Source organism: Triticum dicoccoides, chromosome 7B (genome assembly GCF_002162155.2).
Source record: "Triticum dicoccoides isolate Atlit2015 ecotype Zavitan chromosome 7B, WEW_v2.0, whole genome shotgun sequence".
NCBI lineage: Eukaryota > Viridiplantae > Streptophyta > Magnoliopsida > Poales > Poaceae > Triticum > Triticum dicoccoides.
In genome coordinates, this window is record NC_041393.1 from 708143670 (window position 1) to 708163084 (window position 19415).

Genomic DNA, 19415 nt, shown 5'->3' on the forward strand with positions numbered 1-19415 from the left:
GATGACGGATGTCGTGCTCGGTGGCGAACCAGACTTACCAGTTGGGCAAGTCTGGCGCGTACGCCGGGTCACGTCGTTGCTCCGGCGTCAGGAGGGTGCGGTGCGTGCGTACCTCCTCCACATGCGCGCAATAACTGTGGCACCGCCAGCACCGGGATGTGGTGGGGGTCGAGGTTCCATCCGTGGGGGAGGTTTACATTGGGTTGGGTCATGGCAGCGGGATACGGTACTCCTAGTGGTACCGTGCGCACTGCACTGGGATGTACGATCGGTCCCGTGACCAGTGAGCCCTCCCTGCCGCTGGCACCACCGTACCGTCCACCTCGTCGGCCTGCACAAAAAGCTGCTCTCCTCCTGCTTGACATTGCCCTTCCCCTTGCCAAAGAAGCCAGCTATGCTAGGGCTATGGTTTTCTTACGCCGGCGAGGTGGCGAGTGTGGCTAGATGTGGACGGGAGTGGGGAAGTGGATGAGGCCGGCCCTGCATGCTTGCCATTAAAAATAAGTGTGGACTCGGGTCGCTTCCACTGGTTGCACGACGCGTTCGTCTCGTGTCTATGTGGACACAAATCAGACGCACAAATGGGCTGAGAATGCGTCCAGACAGACAACGAGGGGACTAATTTTATGTTTCCGTCAGCGCGTTGGACAGGCGTTTTTCTTCCATTTCAACCTAAACGGACACGCGTGCATGAAATGCATCGGCGCGCTGGAGTTGCTCTAATGCAGGGATGACATCGTCCTCCTCTGGGCTCTCCCATTCCTCTTCAGCACATACTCCTTCTGTAAATTAATATAAGAGTGTTTACATCACTAGACTAAAATAGTGATCTAAGCGCTCTTATATTTGTTTACAGAGGGAGTACAAGGCATGGTCCACGGCATCCTCCACTCCAAGGTAACCGCATATTTCAGCATACACACGTCCGTCTGGAGTAGCTTGCGAAGGTCAACCACGAACGACTCCGCCTAGTGCCGCTCCGTTAAGTCCTTTTCACACGCATACGAGATTGAGATGTTCACTATACTGGTGTATTGTGAGTTTTTGATGGCGTCGAGCTAGGCATTACAGATTTTGGGTCCGAAACAGCGTCAGATGTGTTTCGCAAACACCGTCCATGAAGGAGCCGTTGTGAAATGTTGTACCTCCTGTACCATAGAACTGCAGACCTACCAAATGGTAAGAGTTCATATTGGGGCGACATGATTGTCATCAATGCTATCTTGCTTGAGGTAACGTCCTCAAGGATTGCTCACTGTCGATGTGCTAGCCCCATCTTGGGCTCGACACAGCTTGGTCAACCAGCCATCATCTCGCGGAGATCAGTCTGAAGTCCAATAGTATCAGTGGAGAGGGTATCAACTTGATTAGCGAGGCTAGAAACCTGGTAGCTAATGATGCCCGCCACATTTTCAAAGGACAATTGTGATCCCATCGCCTTGCGCGTAAATGGCTGCCTGGTACCCAAGAATGACTTCTTTCATGCCAACTTTTCCCATCCTAGACTCTCGATAGCGCAGCCCTTTATTCCTTGTGCGTTATTTTTTTTAAAAAGGAGGATGTACCTCGAGCTTCTGCATCTGGACGATGCATGCAATCATTTTATTAATTACTCTCAAAGACCTTACAAAATAATGCATCAATACATTTGAAGCCACCATCCAGGCAACACGTGTTGCTACTCCTATCCCCTTGATGAAGGGGTGCCAAATGTCCGAGCTTAATACCAAACAGACATAGCACCAAAGCCTAACATCTAACGCCGAATGCCCCAGCCTAGCCATATACGGGGACTGGGTCACACACCGGTCCGGTGCACTCACAGCGGACACCACATGTGCACCCTGCAAGGCCCGACACCACCGTCTTCAATCGATCAATCTTCAGAGCAGAAACTGACGCATCGACCGTGTCAGGCCTCTCTGCCATCGATGGCACCACAATGCCAGACAGTGTCGTCCTTCTACGCGAGTCCATCCCCGCACATCAGACGCCGAATCTGCACTGCGCCATACTGTCGAGATCCGTCGCTATCAATGTGTAGGATGAAGCACCGCTCCACCAAAACTGCGGTCCACTGGTCCCTCGAGTACATGCACACCTCCAAGAACGATGCCCCCAAGGAGAACTGCATGGTTTGGTTATGGGATAAGCCTAATTTGTCTTCTTTATTGACTCTATGATATCACGTACTATCCGTGCATACCATTATATGTAGGGTTGGCTGATGCAGACCCAATCTTAACTTTCCAACCAACACAAATAATCTTTATCTACCAAAATAAGTAGCTAAACTGACATTCAAGTAAACTGAAGATAGGCTTAGTTGTCAGATGATTTGACACCCTCCTTGCACCAACGCCCATATGCTGGCCCCACAAGATATATCAGTTGTGGATTTGTGATCCAAACTCCAAATGGGTGCTCACACACTAACTTTCTAGTTCACCGAATTCATGTATACTCAGATTATGCATTTACATGAATTGGATTATGCTACTATTAAACTTGGTCTAATTACAGTTTTTCTTGTGTTAATTTAGTTTACCAACGCCAAAGATGTCGATGGCGCTAGAGAGGAGATATTCCAAATTCTTCGAAACAAGGGAGAAGAAAGGGTCATCTATTTTCATGGTTGGAGTGGGCTTGGGGCATCTATCGTTCTTAGATCCATAGCAGAAGTTATCCCTTTAAAGAGAACCACTCCGGAACTATGCTTTGATAAAATAATTCATATAGATTGCTCGGAGTGGAAAGGTAGGAGGGCGTTGCAGAGAGCAATCGCTGAGGAGCTACAACTTGATAGCTCAGTAATGGATATACTGGATAAGCAGGATGGAGATGATGATTTTAATGGAGTTGATGAAATTTCAAGGGATGAAATAACCATTGTGTCAGAAGAGATCTATCACATTCTGAAGGACAGTAGATTTATTCTTATTTTCCATTCCGGGATTGATGATGAGATCGATCTATATCCCCTTGGTATTCCTTCACTTGGCAAGTTCACAAAGAACATAATGATATGGACATACAAAAGGAGGATATTGACCATAACTGAACACGAACAACATAAACTAATACAAAAACTGAGGTACACCCATCTTTTGGCTTATGATAGAGAAAAATATCTAACAAGTGGACAGTTGTATACACTATTGTGTAAAGAGGCTGCCCTCATAATTGCTCACTATCAATGCTTGTGGGGAGTCAGTCCAATGAAGGTTGTTGACTGTTATGTTTACACACTATTCCTGCAACGTAGTTTTCACAACAAGACCAATTCTGATTGGGTTGGTGTTGCTTCCAATTGTTGGATATGTGATGGGATACTGCAGAAAGACATAACATTGGAGATATGTGACGCTTTGCACCAAGAGATAAGCTGGGAGTGTGATGATAATGCGCTCGCAAAGTTCAAGAAAGATTTCAAGCTTCCTTTCCTGGTTGTTAAAGAAGATGGTGTATATGAACAAGGACAATACCGTTGGATTTCAACCAGGTCAATGGATAGGGAAGTACATGGTATGAAATCTTTACCTGAAGAGACATTGTCATTCTTCTTGGAATTTGTAATGTCCAATCAGCCAGTAGCATTACCCGATGGTTTGTTTGAACATTCCAACAACCTTGGTGTGCTATTTCTCTGTTGTTGTGCCTTCAATTTTGCATCACCTCCTTTCTTGAAATGCCATAGCATAAGATTCCTGGTCTGGAGAATTGTACAGATGACAAAACAGGTGAAGGAAAGGATCATACTGAGTGGGTTTGTCTTCATAGCTTATGGGTGTTGGACCTACGCTACACTGACTAGAATGAAATCTTATCACCGACAAAGATGGACCTCATGGATAACCTCATGGAGCTAAGCATAGAGGGGGTCTGGTGTTGGCAGTACACAACTTGCTTACAAGGGCGACTACCTAATCTTCAAAGGCTCAGGGTAATCAAGCCTACACGTGGACCAGATATTTCAACAGACACATGCAACTCCTTCATGGACAAGGCAAAGCTGGAAATACTTGACCTGTCAGGCAACAATGAGATGGAAATTCTACCAAACAACATGTCTAAGGCAAGTCTCCTTCAAGTGCTTATTCTGGATGGATGCAACAATCTAAAAAATGTCCTTGTGCCTGATAGGCTACCCCAGTTGCTGAAGTCCTTTAGCTTTGATGGATATGGACCAGCTTTCCATCGGGCAATTGTTGAGCTACCTCCCAAACAAGAACGTCCGTCCACCCCAGCAGCTAAGGATGGTGCTAGTGTCTCTAATATTTCCCTAAAAGGTTGCTCAAATTTGGCAAATATGTTTTTGCGTGGGTTGCCCAACCTTGTTGAGCTTGACCTCTCTGGAACTGCAATTAGGACACTTGATTTCACTACTATGGTGGTAGAAGTTCCAATGCTGAAGCGATTATTTATGCTAGGATGTGAGCATCTTCGTGCCATAATTTGGGACAGGAATATTGATAGCTTCCATTTGGAATTGTTATGCATAGATACGCGAGATGGAACTGGCTTTCCTCGGTCGTGCATTGACCAGAACAAGTCCTTTCAGCTTGAGGTGCATGCTATTGTCGTGGATGCGAGGCTTGCTCGGTCGTTGTGGCAATCATTACGCGACTATGCAACTCCGGATGTTTATCTTAGTATCCATGTCACCTCAGCTGTGTATGGAGATCAAGTCAGCCTGCAGCAACTCGTTCAAGCAGCCCCAGACCGGTACAATGGTGTTCAAAGCATGGTTGGTGATGCCTCGATGCTGGCCTTCCCTAAGTCTCCCACTAATAACCTGGATCGACATATCGACATTACTAAAGGGTGGCACGTTTTGGACAGTGGACTGGGATATGTGATGACGGAGTTTGCCGAATCCCTGCATGTCCACGATGTCTCAACTAGTGCTAGTTTGCCTACGAGAAACTGGAAGGTTCTCATGCAGTGCCGCATGGAGAGGTGCCCCAAGTTGAGTGAAGTCTTCCGAAGGGCATCAAATGAATTTAAGGAGCTGGAGACCTTCTGGGCGTGCGATCTCCTAATGGCCAGCTGGATATGTAGTAAAGGTGGTTACCGCAGCTTCAATGATGGTTCATTCAGAAATCAGAAGCACATACAGTTGCGCTCTTCCCCCAGGCTCCAGTTCGGGCTCCCTGTGTGGTTCAATTCCTTCCCAAGTTTGGAGACCCTCCACATCATCCACTGCGGAGACCTCAGGCACATATTCGTGCTAAACGACAAATGGTACCCACCGGAAATATCCATCCAGGTTGTAGCATTCCCAAGGCTAACCACCATCCACCTGCACGACCTACCAGTGTTGTAGCAGATATGCGAATTCAAGATGGTGGCACCAAAGCTCAAGACCATCAAGATCAGAGGGTGCTGGGGCCTGCGCCGGCTTTTGGTGGTGGATGCCCGTAGCGAAGACATGGAGAAACCGACCGTCGAGATCGAGAAAAACATCAGGGACGCTCTGAAGTGGGACGAGGAGTGTGGCACCCTGGCTCAGAGAAAACGGAACACCCCGTATTCCAGCCCAGAGATCGAGGAGAAATCTTTTGAAATACGGCACTGCTTAGCATAGAACAAATCAGCTTTCTATTATTACACGAATATGATTACAAGATCTCCGATATTACAATGAATAACATCAGCACGGCGACACTACGCCATCCTCAGTTGCTCTATGCAAGCAGCAGAACAACTCGAAGCAGCGGAATAACTCTAGCAGCGGAAAAACTACTGGCAGCGGAACAACGACGACGGTGGTGAACTCCAATCCGCAGGGACTTTGGCTGGAACGCTTATCCTAGCTCGCAAACACAGGAACAACACCAAACAAGCAAGCAATCCAGGCACAACCTGCAAGCTGGCATGACACGCCGGGTCAGTACATTGAATATACTTGCAAGCTCACAATTAACCAGAAGCATTCAAGACAAACAACAACATGGCAATTACAGGTTAAGCAGAAATTATCATGAGAGCATCAGAATAACATGACATGAACAACATGACATCCAACGAAATACTCCCAAAATAATACCAGCTACCATCATGAAAATAACCATAATAGCCACTAAGAATCCAAAGGCAACATGAACATGATACAACTAGAACAATATGAGCATGGTATGAACATATGAATCTAATGATACTAGCATGCAACATGATGACACTACATGCACCAATTATTCTGTTCGGGTTATCTCGTAACCATCACATGCAATACTTACCAACCTCGAACATCACACGATCATCTCAGGGTCAAATCATGCTTGGTATAAACAATACCATAGTAATCATTAAATGACCACAAGGAGCTTGATCTTTACCCATGATTCTCGCACAACATCACGAATATCCAACAACTCGGTATCCTCGATACCACAGTGATCATTCCGGCGATCACAACCACGACCAACACTTGGTCTCAAATCGTGATCCTTAGGGTGATCACAACCACAACCAATATTTGGCCCGTGATCCTTACGACTATCACAACCAACTTATCTCATCATCGAACCGGGGTTGTTATTAATCAAGTTATTGTTAATACTGTTGACTCACGGTGGGACCGACACGAACTGGGCCCTTATCCGCGGGCGCGGCTATCGATAGATTTAATATACACTCTGCAGACGTTAGCACACTGTACCCACACCACAGAACCCATGGCCTCGCACTCCCATTCGGGTGGACCAACGGCGTTCCGACAAAACCGATCTATTGTCATGACACTCTCCCGGCCACTCCGACCAACTCCCAACTGGGCTAGTCCTGGGTGGCCCCGTGTCTACCAAAGACACCCTGACCACCATCGTGGTCAAAACTCCCTCACGGGGACCGGATCCATAAACATAAAAACAACTGGCACACAAGGTTATGTCTGCTACCGGGCCAGGGTACGCACGCCCATAACCTTCCCTAGTTGGAGCCACTGGCGAGATGCACGACAATAGACCCAGTTAGGACCTTACCCATACGGTAAGTGTGGTTGCACTGGTCAGTTTCGATCTGGCGGCACCATGACTCAGCCAACAGTTGTTCAAGTTCAATTAAATCCGGTTAAACTTGAATGCAAAATGCCGAGCCATGATAAAATAACATGATGCAATTACAATGCATGAACATGATATTAACATAAGCACGGGATGCAACATAAGTGTCCATCATATCGACTATGAAATAATCTCAAACTGAACTTGGCATAATGACGAGCATAAATATTAAAAGTGCAACACTACTCATAGTATAACATAACATGACCACTAGCATCAACCATAAATAACATGCAAGAACTTATCAATAACATCACCGAGTAGCACTTAACCAACTAACAGCAAAGGAACAACACATATTAACAGTACTCGGCAACCGATGTTAGTCATGTACCGAAGAACATGACCAAACCCAACATCTACTACAATCAAGCATGGAAATATGAAAGTAATACTAGCAACTAGCAAGGCATGATGACCAGGTGCATAACAACATAGCAAACCAGTAAGCACTAACCCAGAAACATTACCGAAACAACGATAACCATATTTTAAACAAGCAATCATTTAATAAATATTCAAGTTGAAAACCATGGATACTGCAGGACTATCATGCAAATGGGTATTGTGGCTTGCCTGGGGTGAATAAGGCACCGGGAAGAAGTGTGGTGAAGCCGCGGAAAGATTTGCCGGAAACAGTTCTCTCTCGGAGGGGCTGTTTACGTGCAAGGGCAAAAAGGTCATTTTCACAGTGTCAAACCATAGCGAAAATGAAACCAACAGAACGGGTTCGATGAGACGAAGAAATGGGCTTTGGAATCACCTCATTTGGAGTTGGGTGTTTGACACGAGAAAAACATCTAAGGACTCCGGGGAGAAGGGAAGAAGGGAGTGTGTTTCTCTCAACGCCGGGGAAAGAAAACTGCGTATGCGGGCATGCGAGTGTACCGTAGTACACAAAGAAAAAGAGATACGGGAACATGTATTTCATTAATCTCATTGGAGAAATAAAATTACAATATCCCAATAAAAAAAGGTGCGCTCCGTGGCCTACTAGCACGGCCAAGCTGGCTGTAGCGATTGTGTGATCTCCTGGTTCTCGGGGCCTCAGAAGACTCCCGATTAATTACTTCCGCGGGTTGCTCCGTGAGATACCTCCGATTGAGCTGTGTGGTCGTCTTCGTCGTCTTCGCTTCGCGTTCTCCATGCATGATGATGGCGATGTGTGTGTGGGCGGCGGTAGAGCCCGTGTCCTTGTCGGTACACGCGCCGCGTGTAGCGTAGCCTTTGCGGTGGCCATGCTCGCCCTCGCCGTCGTGCCTCGTCGGTCTTGGCGGCGTTGGAGGAGTTGTTGTTGGGGTAGCATGGATCACGCTCGGCTCGGACTTCTCGACGACAAGTAGCTTCTCGGGGTGTACAAGGGTCTACACCCTGCGGGAGTAATTGTCGATGGAGACCGGCATCGGTGTATGACCATCGCGTTGCTCGCGCCAGCATGGCCTGAGTGGTCGACACCTCGTCCCGGCCAGACGCCGAGTCCACGGCAGTCGGCGTAGTCAAGGCATCATCTCAAGAAATCGTAGAGGAGCGGTGTTGTTGTTGAAGTCGCGTCGCCCTGCGGCCACACCTTGTCCTCGGGCGGCGCCGACTTGCTCGGCTTCGGCCTCCGAATGAGTGTGGCGCCGGTAGCAGCGACACGGGGGTAGAAGGCCATCTGAATCATGGCATCGTGGTGTAGGACCCCAGCCTTCACTTCGCGTCCGGGCGCGAAGTGGACGTCGCCGTGCTCACGTGTTCATCTTCAGAGCTCTACAGTAAGACGGGGTGGACAAGCAGGAGGTGGGGTGCTGCGCGTGTCTCCATCTTTGGCGACACCGAGCATGACGAAGTAGATGGTGTCGAACAGCTTCATTGGCGTCGTCGTCTTCGGGTGGCAACCTTCACGCCATCAGCCGGCTAGAAGATACGTGCATGGCTCATGCATGTGCACATGCTATGTCTGTTGATTGCCCCGTATTCCTTGCTTCATTCCTCTGTACTACGGAGCACGTGTAGTTGGCTTCAACGAAAAAGAGAGGAGAGCTAGCGTAGCGATAGCTCGGATGTCGCGCCGGTCACTGCACGCGGTGATGAGCCATCCGGCCGCCTGTCTTCACGTCTTGAACATGGGCCTTGTACGCACACGGGTACATACTGGAGGCTATTCTTCATGTGTGGACCACGCCGCGATGTTCAGTTTGGCTCTGGTGACACCATCGTCAAGGCACCATTGAGTCCGGGCGTGGTGAAGGAGAGGCACGACGCCGGTGCCGAACCGGGGTGATGAAGGAGCTCCTTGTGATTGGCGCCGACTTGACGAAATCATCGGTAGGCGGCGTCCTGGCCGGCTCTGTGGCTTCGTACTCCATGTCACCGACTCGACGAAGTGGGTGAAGTGTGTGTGACGGCGGTCTTTGCGGCGTCAAGGTCTCGAATGGCATCTCCGTGGCGTCCACCTCCATGGCACCGGTTTGGCAGCGTCGACGGTGAGCGGCGTCTCGGCGAACTCTCTGTCGACCACACCGTCCTGACAAGGTGGACGTGAGTGGTGATGGTGACTCGTGTGCCGTTGGCCTCCATAGAGCTGGCTTGGTGAAGAATCCAGTGGGGAGCACCACGACTGCCTAACCGGCGTCCTCGTCGAGCGGTGATGAGTGGGGGCAGCCACCGTGGCACGGGCTTGGTGAAGACAAGCTCCGGCGACGCGTCGTCCTCATCAAGCGGTGATTAGTGGGGGCGGCCACCGTGGCGTCGACCTCCGTGGCACAGACCTCGGTGGAGTCAGCGTCCATAGCGCGGGCTTGGTGAAGATGATCTCCGGCGACGCCTCCGTGGCACCGACCTCGGTGGCGTCAGCATCATAGCGCAGACTTGGTGAAGATGAGCTCCGGCGACAGGTCGTCCTCATTGAGCGGTGATGAGTGGGGGCGGCCACCGTGGCATCGACCTCCGTGGCACAGACCTCGGTGGAGTCAGCGCCCATAGCGCGGGCTTGGTGGAGATGAGCTCCGGCGACGCCTCCGTGGCACCGACCTCGGTGGCATCAGCATCCATAGCGCGGGCTTGGTGAAGATGAGCTCCGGCGACGGGTCGTCCTCATCGAGCGGTGATGAGTGGGGGCGGCCACCGTGGCGTCGACCTTTGTGGCACCGACCTCGGTGGCGTCGACGGTGGGCGGCGGCGTGGCGTGCTCCGTGTCGTCGTCTTGGCCGAACCGTCGTGACGAGGTGGACAGCCGGTGGTGATGACGACCTCCTCGTCGTTCTTTGTGGCGCTGGCTTGGTGAAGACCATCTCAGGTGTAAGACAATAGGCTTTGGGGGGAACCGGCACAACCCTCTAGGGGTGGCCTATCACATATATATATATAATGAGGTGGTATACAACGTTACAATATACACATGTAAATACAGTCTAACACCCTCCCTCAATCTTAGCCACTTTCTAATGAATCTAGAAGGGTAAGATTGCGCCTGCAAGTCTCAAACTGTGGCAAAGGCAATGGCTTGGTGAAGATGTCAGCAAGTTGATCCTTGGAAGAAATAAACTTGATCTGTAGTTGCTTCTGAGAGACACGTTCACGCACAAAGTGATAGTCAACTTCAATGTGTTTCGTTCGGGCATGGAATACCGGATTTGCAGAAAGGTATGTAGCACCGATGTTATCACACCAAAGAACAGGAGGCTGTGATTGGGGTATACTTAACTCCTGAAGCAAGGACTGTACCCAGATAATCTCTGATGTGGCATTGGCCACAGCCTTATACTCAGCCTCAGTACTGCTACGTGAGACAGTAGCCTGTTTCCGAGCACTCCAGGCAATCAGGTTAGAGCCAAAGAAGACAGCATAACCCCCCGTGGATCGCCTGTCATCCGGATTGCCAGCCCAGTCTGCATCAGAATATGCTGAAAGACAACCAGAGTCAGACGGCCGAATATGCAAACCATGAGCCACCGTGAAACGAATATAGCGCAAAATCCGCTTAACAGCAGACCAATGAGTGTCACGGGGTGACTGCAGATACTGGCAGACTCGGTTAACAGCATAGGAAATGTCTGGTCGCGTGATCGTCAAGTACTGGAGCCCACCAACAATACTCCGGTACTCGGTCGCATCAGAAGAAGAAAGAAGCACACCATCAACAGTATTGAGCTTATCAGTGATAGACATGGGTGTAGTCGTCGGTTTGCACTTAAGCATCCCAGCTCGCTGCAACAAATCCAGAGAGTACTTGTTCTGCGTCATAACAAGGCCAGCAGCACGAGAAGTAACCTCCACACCAAGAAAGTAATGAAGCTTCCCAAGGTCCTTGACCGCAAAATCAGCACCAAGTGAGCGAACAAGCGCAGTAGCAGCCGACTGAGAGGAGCTGACCAAAATGATATCATCTACATAGACCAACAAGTACATAGTAACCTCAGGCCTTTGAAGAAGAAACAATGAGGAGTCAGCAGTTGATGATGCAAAACCATGAGCACGAAGAGCCATTGCAAGACGAGCATGCCAAGCACGAGGAGCCTGCTTCAGACCATAAATTGCCTTGGACAGACGATAGAGATGATCAGGGCGATCCGGATCAGAGAAACCCGGAGGCTGGCGCATGTAAACCTCCTCCGCCAAGACACCATGAAGAAAAGCATTTTGAACATCAAGCTGACGAAGAAACCAACCTCGAGTAACAGCCAGAGAGAGAAGAAGTCTGATGGTAGTAGGCTTGACCACTGGACTGAAGGTGTCTTCATAGTCAAGTCCAAAACGCTGTCGAAAACCACGAGCAACCAGACGAGCCTTATAGCGCTCAATGGACCCATCAGAATGCTTCTTCACTTTGAAAACCCATTTGGAATCAATGACATTTACCCGTGATTGTGGAGGAACAAGAGTCCATGTCTGATTGCGAAGAAGCGCTTGATACTCCTGCTCCATGGCCTCTCTCCAATGAGGAATGCGCATAGCAGCTTGATACGTGTGTGGCTCAGAGGATGGATCTGCAAGAGTAGCAGACATGCACGCCGCTAACCAAGCAACTGTGCCATCGTGACGTTGCTTAGGCTGAAAAATGCCACTCCGACTGCGCGTATGTGGACGTTGAGCAGCAGCAGGAGCCGGCGGAGGCGAAGGTGACGGAGACGTGACGGTCGCCGGAGATGCAGGAATCACCTCAGGCGAGCTCGGGACAGACGACTCCGGGCTGCATGGCGAAGACTGGCCCGACGACAGGGGCTCAGAGGCCATGGGCGAACCGAGGGTGGGCGAGGCCAGCTCCGGTGACACCGGCCCAGACGGCCTTGGCGAGGCGAGAGCAGGCGAGGCCGGCCCTGGTGAGAAGGGCCCAGACACCCTGGGCGAGGCAGGGGCGGGCGAGGCCAGGCCTGGTGATGACTGCCCCGACGCCCTGGGCGAGACGGGGACCGAGGAGGCCGGCCCAGTCGGCGGGGTTGCAGGGCGCGACGATGGCGAAGGCAGCCCAGAAGCCAGAGGCGACCGGGCCAGGACGTCGATCGGCCGTGCATGAGCACGGAAACCGAGGCCATGCAGAGGCGCCATGCGCTCCTCATGCACAACAGAAGGTGCCGAGGATGAAGGCGATGGCGACGAAGAGGAAGATGGCGCTTCCAGAATCTCCAAACGAGCCCCACGACCAGTGCCTGCACCATGGTTAGGCAACAATAGAGGAGAATATGCAACATCATCAAATTGGTCAGAAGCAACAGAGGATGAATGCATGACAGGTGGCTCGGTAGTGGACATAGGGAGTTTGGCAAAGGGAAAAACATGCTCATCAAATACAACATCCCGAGAGATGTAGACACGATTAGTGGGAACATGAAGACATTTGTATCCTTTATGAAGAGAGCTATAACCAAGAAAAACACACTTCTTGGAACGAAACTCGAGCTTACGCTTGTTATATGGACGGAGATGGGGCCAGCAAGCACACCCAAACACCTTGAGAAAGGTGTAGTCCGGTTGTTCATTAAGGAGAACTTCAATGGGAGTCTTCATATTCAAAACACGAGGGGGAGTACGATTGATGAGAAAACATGCAGTGGTGAAAGCATCACTCCAAAAACGAAACGGAACAGATGCATGGGCCAAAAGAGTCAGACCAGCTTCAACAATGTGACGATGCTTACGTTCTACTGAACCATTCTGCTGATGTGTATGTGGACATGCTAAACGGTGAGTGATCCCAAGCGACTGAAAGAAGGAGTTGAGGTTGCGATACTCGCCACCCCAGTCCGACTGAACATGAACAATTTTGTGCTTGAGAAGGCGTTCAACATGTTTTTGGAACTGAACAAAAATGTCAAACACATCAGATTTACGTTTGATAAGATAAAGCCAGGTAAAGCGGCTGTAAGCATCAACAAAACTGATATAATAATTATGACCACTAACAGAAGTCTGAGCAGGACCCCATACATCTGAAAACACAAGTTCTAAAGGATGTTTCACCTCACGACTGGACTCCGAAAAAGGAAGTTGATGACTCTTCCCCCGCTGACAAGCATCACACACTGCTACATCTTTATTACTAGACACACTAGGAAGCTCATGACGACGCAAAACATGCCGGACAATAGGTGTGGCCGGGTGACCAAGACGAGCATGCCACTGTGACGGAGATACCCGAACTCCACTGAAGACGCGAGCGACGCCAGGATGCTCCAGACGATAGAGACCTTGGCAGAGCCGCCCACTAAGAAGAATGTCCCTCGTGCCCCGATCCTTAATAAAAAGATCAAAAGGATGAAATTCACAAAGCACATTATTATCACGAGTGAGTTTAGGAACTGAAAGAAGATTACGTGTCACAGATGGAACTCGAAGAACATTGCGAAGTTGAAGACTCCTATTGGCATGTCTAGTGAGAAGTGATGCTTGACCAATATGAGAGATGTGCATACCTGCTCCATTGGCGGTGTGGATCTTGTCGGAGCCATGGTAGGGTTCACGAGTGTGAAGCTTCCCCATCTCACTGGTCAGGTGCTCTGTCGCCCCAGAGTCCATGTACCAGTGGGGATCGATGGAGTAGGACTGAGTGTGTCCCTGTGGCTTCTGCGGCAGCGGACGATCAGCCATGGCGACCTGGCGAGCAAAGTTGCGTGTATCCTTCCCGTCATTGCCAAGACCAAGAAAACCCCGCTGGAAGCGCTTGTGACACTTCGAGGCCCAGTGCCCATCGCGACCACAAAGCTGGCACACACGGGGACCGCTAGCCCCTGGTAGCGTCGCAGTAGGAGGAGGGGCCGAGGCGGGTGTTGGTGACTGCCCCGAAGGAGCCCTGGATGAAGCAGAGGAGCGACCACCCTTGGTGGCGGCGTTTGCCGAGAGGGCGCCGTTGCCCCTGGATCGGCGCGTCTCGACTCGTTGCTCAGTAAGCAGGAGGCGTGAAAAGACCTCGTGTGCTGGCATGGGCGTGGAGTTGCCCCTCTCATTGATGATCTCGACTAGGACGTCATACTCCTCATCAAGACCATTGACAATAAACGAGTTGAACTCGGAGTCGGTGAGGGGCTGTCCAATGGAGGCCAGCGTGTCGGCGAGACTCTTGACTTTGTTGTAGAATTCAGTGGCGGTGGAGTCAAGCTTCTGACACTCCCCAAGTTGGCGACGGAGCCCAGATACACGAGCCTGCGACTGTGCCGCAAACGAGCGCTCAAGAATAGGCCATGCCTCGTGGGACGTCTTGGCGAAGACAACAAGCCCAGCAACGGCCGGAGAGAGCGATCCCTGGATAGAGAGGTTCGCCTGATCCTGCCCTGTCCAGACACGGTGAGCCGGATTATAGACCGGACCATGCACGCTGTCAACCAGCGCAGGAGGGCAAGGGAGAGAGCCGTCGACATAGCCAAGCAGGTAGTGACTCCCAAGAAGCGGAAGAACCTGCGCGCGCCAGACGATGTAATTTTCCGACGACAACTTAATGGTGATGAGCTGGCCGAAGTGAAACGGCGGCGGCGGCTGCGATCCCATCGAGGAGACTGACTGAGGTGAGAACACCGTGGAGACAGTCGGAGGGGCAGCCGGCGCGGTGACAGAGGGCGCGATGGCCGCGGTTGACGCCGCGAAGCCTGCCAGCGCGACGTCCTCCGCCACCAGCGGCGCAGTGGCCGAGGGCGCGACAGCCGCGGTTGACGGGGCGGCGGTGGTGTGAGCCACAAGCGCCTGCCCGGGCGAAGTAGCAGCCGGCCGGAGCGCGAAGAGGGAGCCGACGCTCCGTGTCCCGATCGGCGCCTGAAGGGAGGCGGCATCCAGCGGCCTCGAGAGAAGTGCCGCGAGGGAGGCCGGCAGAAAACCGGTGGCGGTGGAGCCGGACGCAGCGGCGGACGTCATAGCAGTCGGGCGACGGCGGCGGCGGGCGCGGCGGCGGCGGCGGCGGCGGTTTAGGGCTTTTAGGCGGAAGCGGACGTAACCTAGCGTGATACCATGTAAGACAATAGGCTTTGGGGGAACCGGCACAACCCTCTAGGGGTGGCCTATCACATATATATATAATGAGGTGGTATACAACGTTACAATATACACATGTAAATACAGTCTAACATCAGGCAACGCTGACTTCGTCGACCTCATCTTCCAGTCTGTGGGCTCCATCTCCGGCGGCGGTCCGATCATGCGAACTTTGCGTTCGGCAACGCTCCCGGCTTGTGTGCGTGCATGCCATATGCCAAGAAAGAACTAGGGAAGAGATTTGTTAGATCAAAGTTTTACCCTTCGGAAACACGAGTTTGGCCTCCATGGTGGTTCGCCTCCTCGTCCTCGCCTTGCTCCCGGGATGCAGCCGCCTGAAACTCTGCCAGAAGCGATCCCCTCGGCGCCTCCGGCCGATGCGTGAGGATTCTACGTGCGCTCTTCCCTCGGCCTGGCCGTGAGTCCCGATTGATGGGTGCGTGGGTTGTGGGTGGATGGATTGCTGCGTGGTTTGATGAATGGATGTGTGCGTGAGATGACAAATGGATGGGTGCTGGAGGTGTTGTGCGATGGATGTGTGCGTGCGTGAGTTCCTCTCCTCTGGCCGTGCGTCCCTCCGGATGGATCTCCTGATGGATGTATTTATAGGCAGAGCTGAAGCCCTCCACGCCCTCGTGACGGGCGTAACCTCCCGATTTTCTTGGAAGCGATATGGATGCAATCTCGTCTCGGATCTTATCATCTCGCTGATGTTTATCTTTCATTTTCTTGGCGCGTACCCTGCATGCAGAATAAATGAAAGCCATCTCGTGCGTACCTAGCTACCAGACTGCCGGTGGGCCGGGTTCGTTCGATCGCCATCTTCACGCTTATGTCCAGGGTTTGCTGGTTGAAACAATCACAGGTATTCAAGTACGTATACACGTGCTCGCCGGCCGGTATATACGGTACTTAAAGAGATACGCGTACTGTATGTTATCTTGCGGGCGTGTCGTAGATGTGGACTCGGCCTTCTGATTGTAGCCTGCATGTGTATATAAGTCTATGCCACGGAGCATCAAGTGCAAGCATACATTGGTTAGTACGTGAGCAAACTCAAAATGCATGCATGCACGTACCATTGCATCCAGGATTGCCTAATGCGTGTGTGTACGTATACACCCAATATAAAACATAGATGTGTATACTTGCAATTAAAAAAATGCATTTATACTTATATCTTCTGAAAATGGTAATCACAAAAATACGTCAAACAAATGCCCCCTCACCGAAGAAAGTTTGAGCGCGTAGCAGGTCGGACTTTATTTGGTGATGAATTTCTTTTTCTTTTTTTGGCGCATCATACGTGTGCAGCCTGATTCGCATCATAACAACCTGCGTATATCTTCTACAAACCGCGTATGGGTACGTGTATCTTGACCGCCTGCCGTGTTTTACCTGTGTAACAGACAAACAAACGCTACCTGGGTCTAGCAACAGCGGTAGGCCGTATTCACAGCGGCTCGTTCGACCACATTGGCGAACGCAGCCGAGCAAATATGCAAGGCTGGTCTGAGCGCCTCCTTGCATGCGCGGGAAGGGAGATACTTCTTAAATCAGTCATCCAAGCCATTCCCACCTTCAGTATGACATGTTTTCTACTGACGAAAAAAGTTTGCAAGCAACTCACATCTGCCATGGCAAAATATTGGTGGAGCAGCTCCATTGACAGGAGATCTATGCACGGGATATCATGGAAGAAGCTGTCCGTACCAAAGATTCAGGGAGGCATGGGATTCAGAGAACTAAAGAACTTCAATCTGGCGCTTCTCGGGAAACATGGTTGGCGCCTAATCACTCACCCCAACTCTCTCTGTTCCCGTGTCCTCAAAGGGAAATATTTTCCTGATAGTGACTTCATGCAGGCCAACGCCGCGCCATCCTCTTCAGCTACCTGGAAGGCCATCATTGCGGGGCGATCGGCGCTGCAACAAGGATTGATCAAACGTGTGGTAAACGGAGAGTCAATCTCAGTCTGGAATGATCCCTGGATTCCTACTTCCAATACCCTAAAGCCCATGGGGCGGCTAGGGAACGACCCGATCGATCGAGTCGCTGAACTCATTGACAATGTGACCGGGACCTGGGATCTTGAAGTAGTTCGTCGGAACTTTCTCGCGCCAGATGCGGAGGCCATATTGAATATTCCTATCAGGCAAAATGGTGGAGAAGATTTTCTGGCATGGGCCTTTGAACGATCCGGAGAGTATACTGTAAAATCAGCCTACCGTGCTCTTGTGACTCAGAACGAGCGTCGCGCTCTAGAGGAAGGGACGGCAGTGGGAACCTCATCTTCTCAAAAACAGTTATGGACTGCTCTATGGAAGCTCAAAGTGACCCCCAGAGTTCGCGTTTTCATGTGGAGAGTACTCAGGGGGATCCTTCCTGACCACGCCAACATGAAATATCGCCACATACGCACTGATTCGCTTTGCGATCTTTGCAAGGCTACGGAAGAAGATCTCTTCCATGCACTGATCCTTTGCATGCATGCGCAAGCCTTCTGGTCCGCAGCCAAGGAGGTTCTTGGTCTGAAACTACCACGGCTGCACTATGACACTTGGGCACAAGATCTGGTGGTAGATACCAGATTCTCGGACCAAGATAGATGCAAGATCATCTCAATCATGCACTCAATATGGAACTCTAGGAACCGCTGGACGCACGACGAGGAGGGTTATGATCCCGTCCAGGCCATCAAGGGGGCCCGAGACGACCTAGCTATTCTTGACATGCCACCACCCCAGCGGAAGAACTTGGATATTCAGAATTGGAAACCACCACAGCCCGGGTGGATCAAAATTAACACGGACGGCGCACTGGACACCCAACTTCAGAAGGGAGGTGCGGGAGGAATTGCCCGCTCTCATCTCTCCTTTATGGGTGCATGGAGCAAGCCCATCCCAGGTGTTACTGATCCCTTCATTGCAGAAACCCTCGCGTTGCGAGAGGGAGTGATATTCGCCCAGCTGAGGGGCTTCTCGCACGTTGCAATGGAGGTAGATTGCTTGGAGGTAGCGAACCTCTGGAACTCGCATCACAGTCCCAGGTCGATTGTGAAGCCTATCTTCGATGAAATCAAGGAAAAAGCTGCAAGCTTCGTCTCCTTTTCGGTCCAGCATGTCGCAAGAGAAGCCAATTCTTCGGCTGATCTACTTGCAAAGCATGCCACCTCGCTTTCAGTTTCAGATGTCTGGCTGGACTCTTGTCCATCCTTTTTAGTCAGCAGCTTTTTAGCTGATTGTAACCGGATCTCAATTTCGCAATAAAGCTCCTTAATTTCGCGTCAAAAAAAAAAAAGACAAACAAACCAAAGTACGCGTAGATGCACGTGTGAAGGGTTAGATGCATGGCCCATGCACGCACGTATTCACGGATTGCACTGAGTAAGTCATGCATTCGCTCGTGCCGGTTTTGAACCATCGCTGTTTCCGCCTCCGGCGGCGAGCGCCGGCCACAATGACTTCGGCGGTCGTTGTTGCCCCTTCAGGCTCGGTGCTCGCCCAGCTCCTCTGTACACTGTGCTAACTCCACCGCGTCGTCAGCATCGTCCGGCCGGCTCCACCGTTGCGGCGTATCCTGAGCGTCCGCTAGATTGTACTACCTGTGTAGAAAATAAAAGGAAAAAGGAAAAGAAGGAGAAAAAAAAATTAGTATGCCGCGTAACTTTGATAACGACGGTGGACTCCTGGGCTTCGTTGCTCATCGTAGTGGTTGCCGCCACCACCGCACACCGTCGCCGCCGAGGTAGGAGGCTTCTCGTTGCGAGGACACCATGTTGCGGACGGCATGTACACCATCTCCAGAAGCGAATGTTTGATCTCCATGAAGGCATGTAGTTGCAGGTATGTTCTTCTGCACGCGCATTCTTTAGGGAGCTCGTTGCGATTGCCCAACGGACGATGCTAGCCGACG

The 19415-nt window shown here is 51.1% G+C and overlaps 1 pseudogene; it reads left to right on the top strand.

The window, feature by feature from the left end:
- The first annotated feature begins 2813 nt into the window (after positions 1-2813).
- Positions 2814-18769, top strand: LOC119339475 (annotated as a pseudogene).
- Positions 18770-19415: the final 646 nt, after the last annotated feature.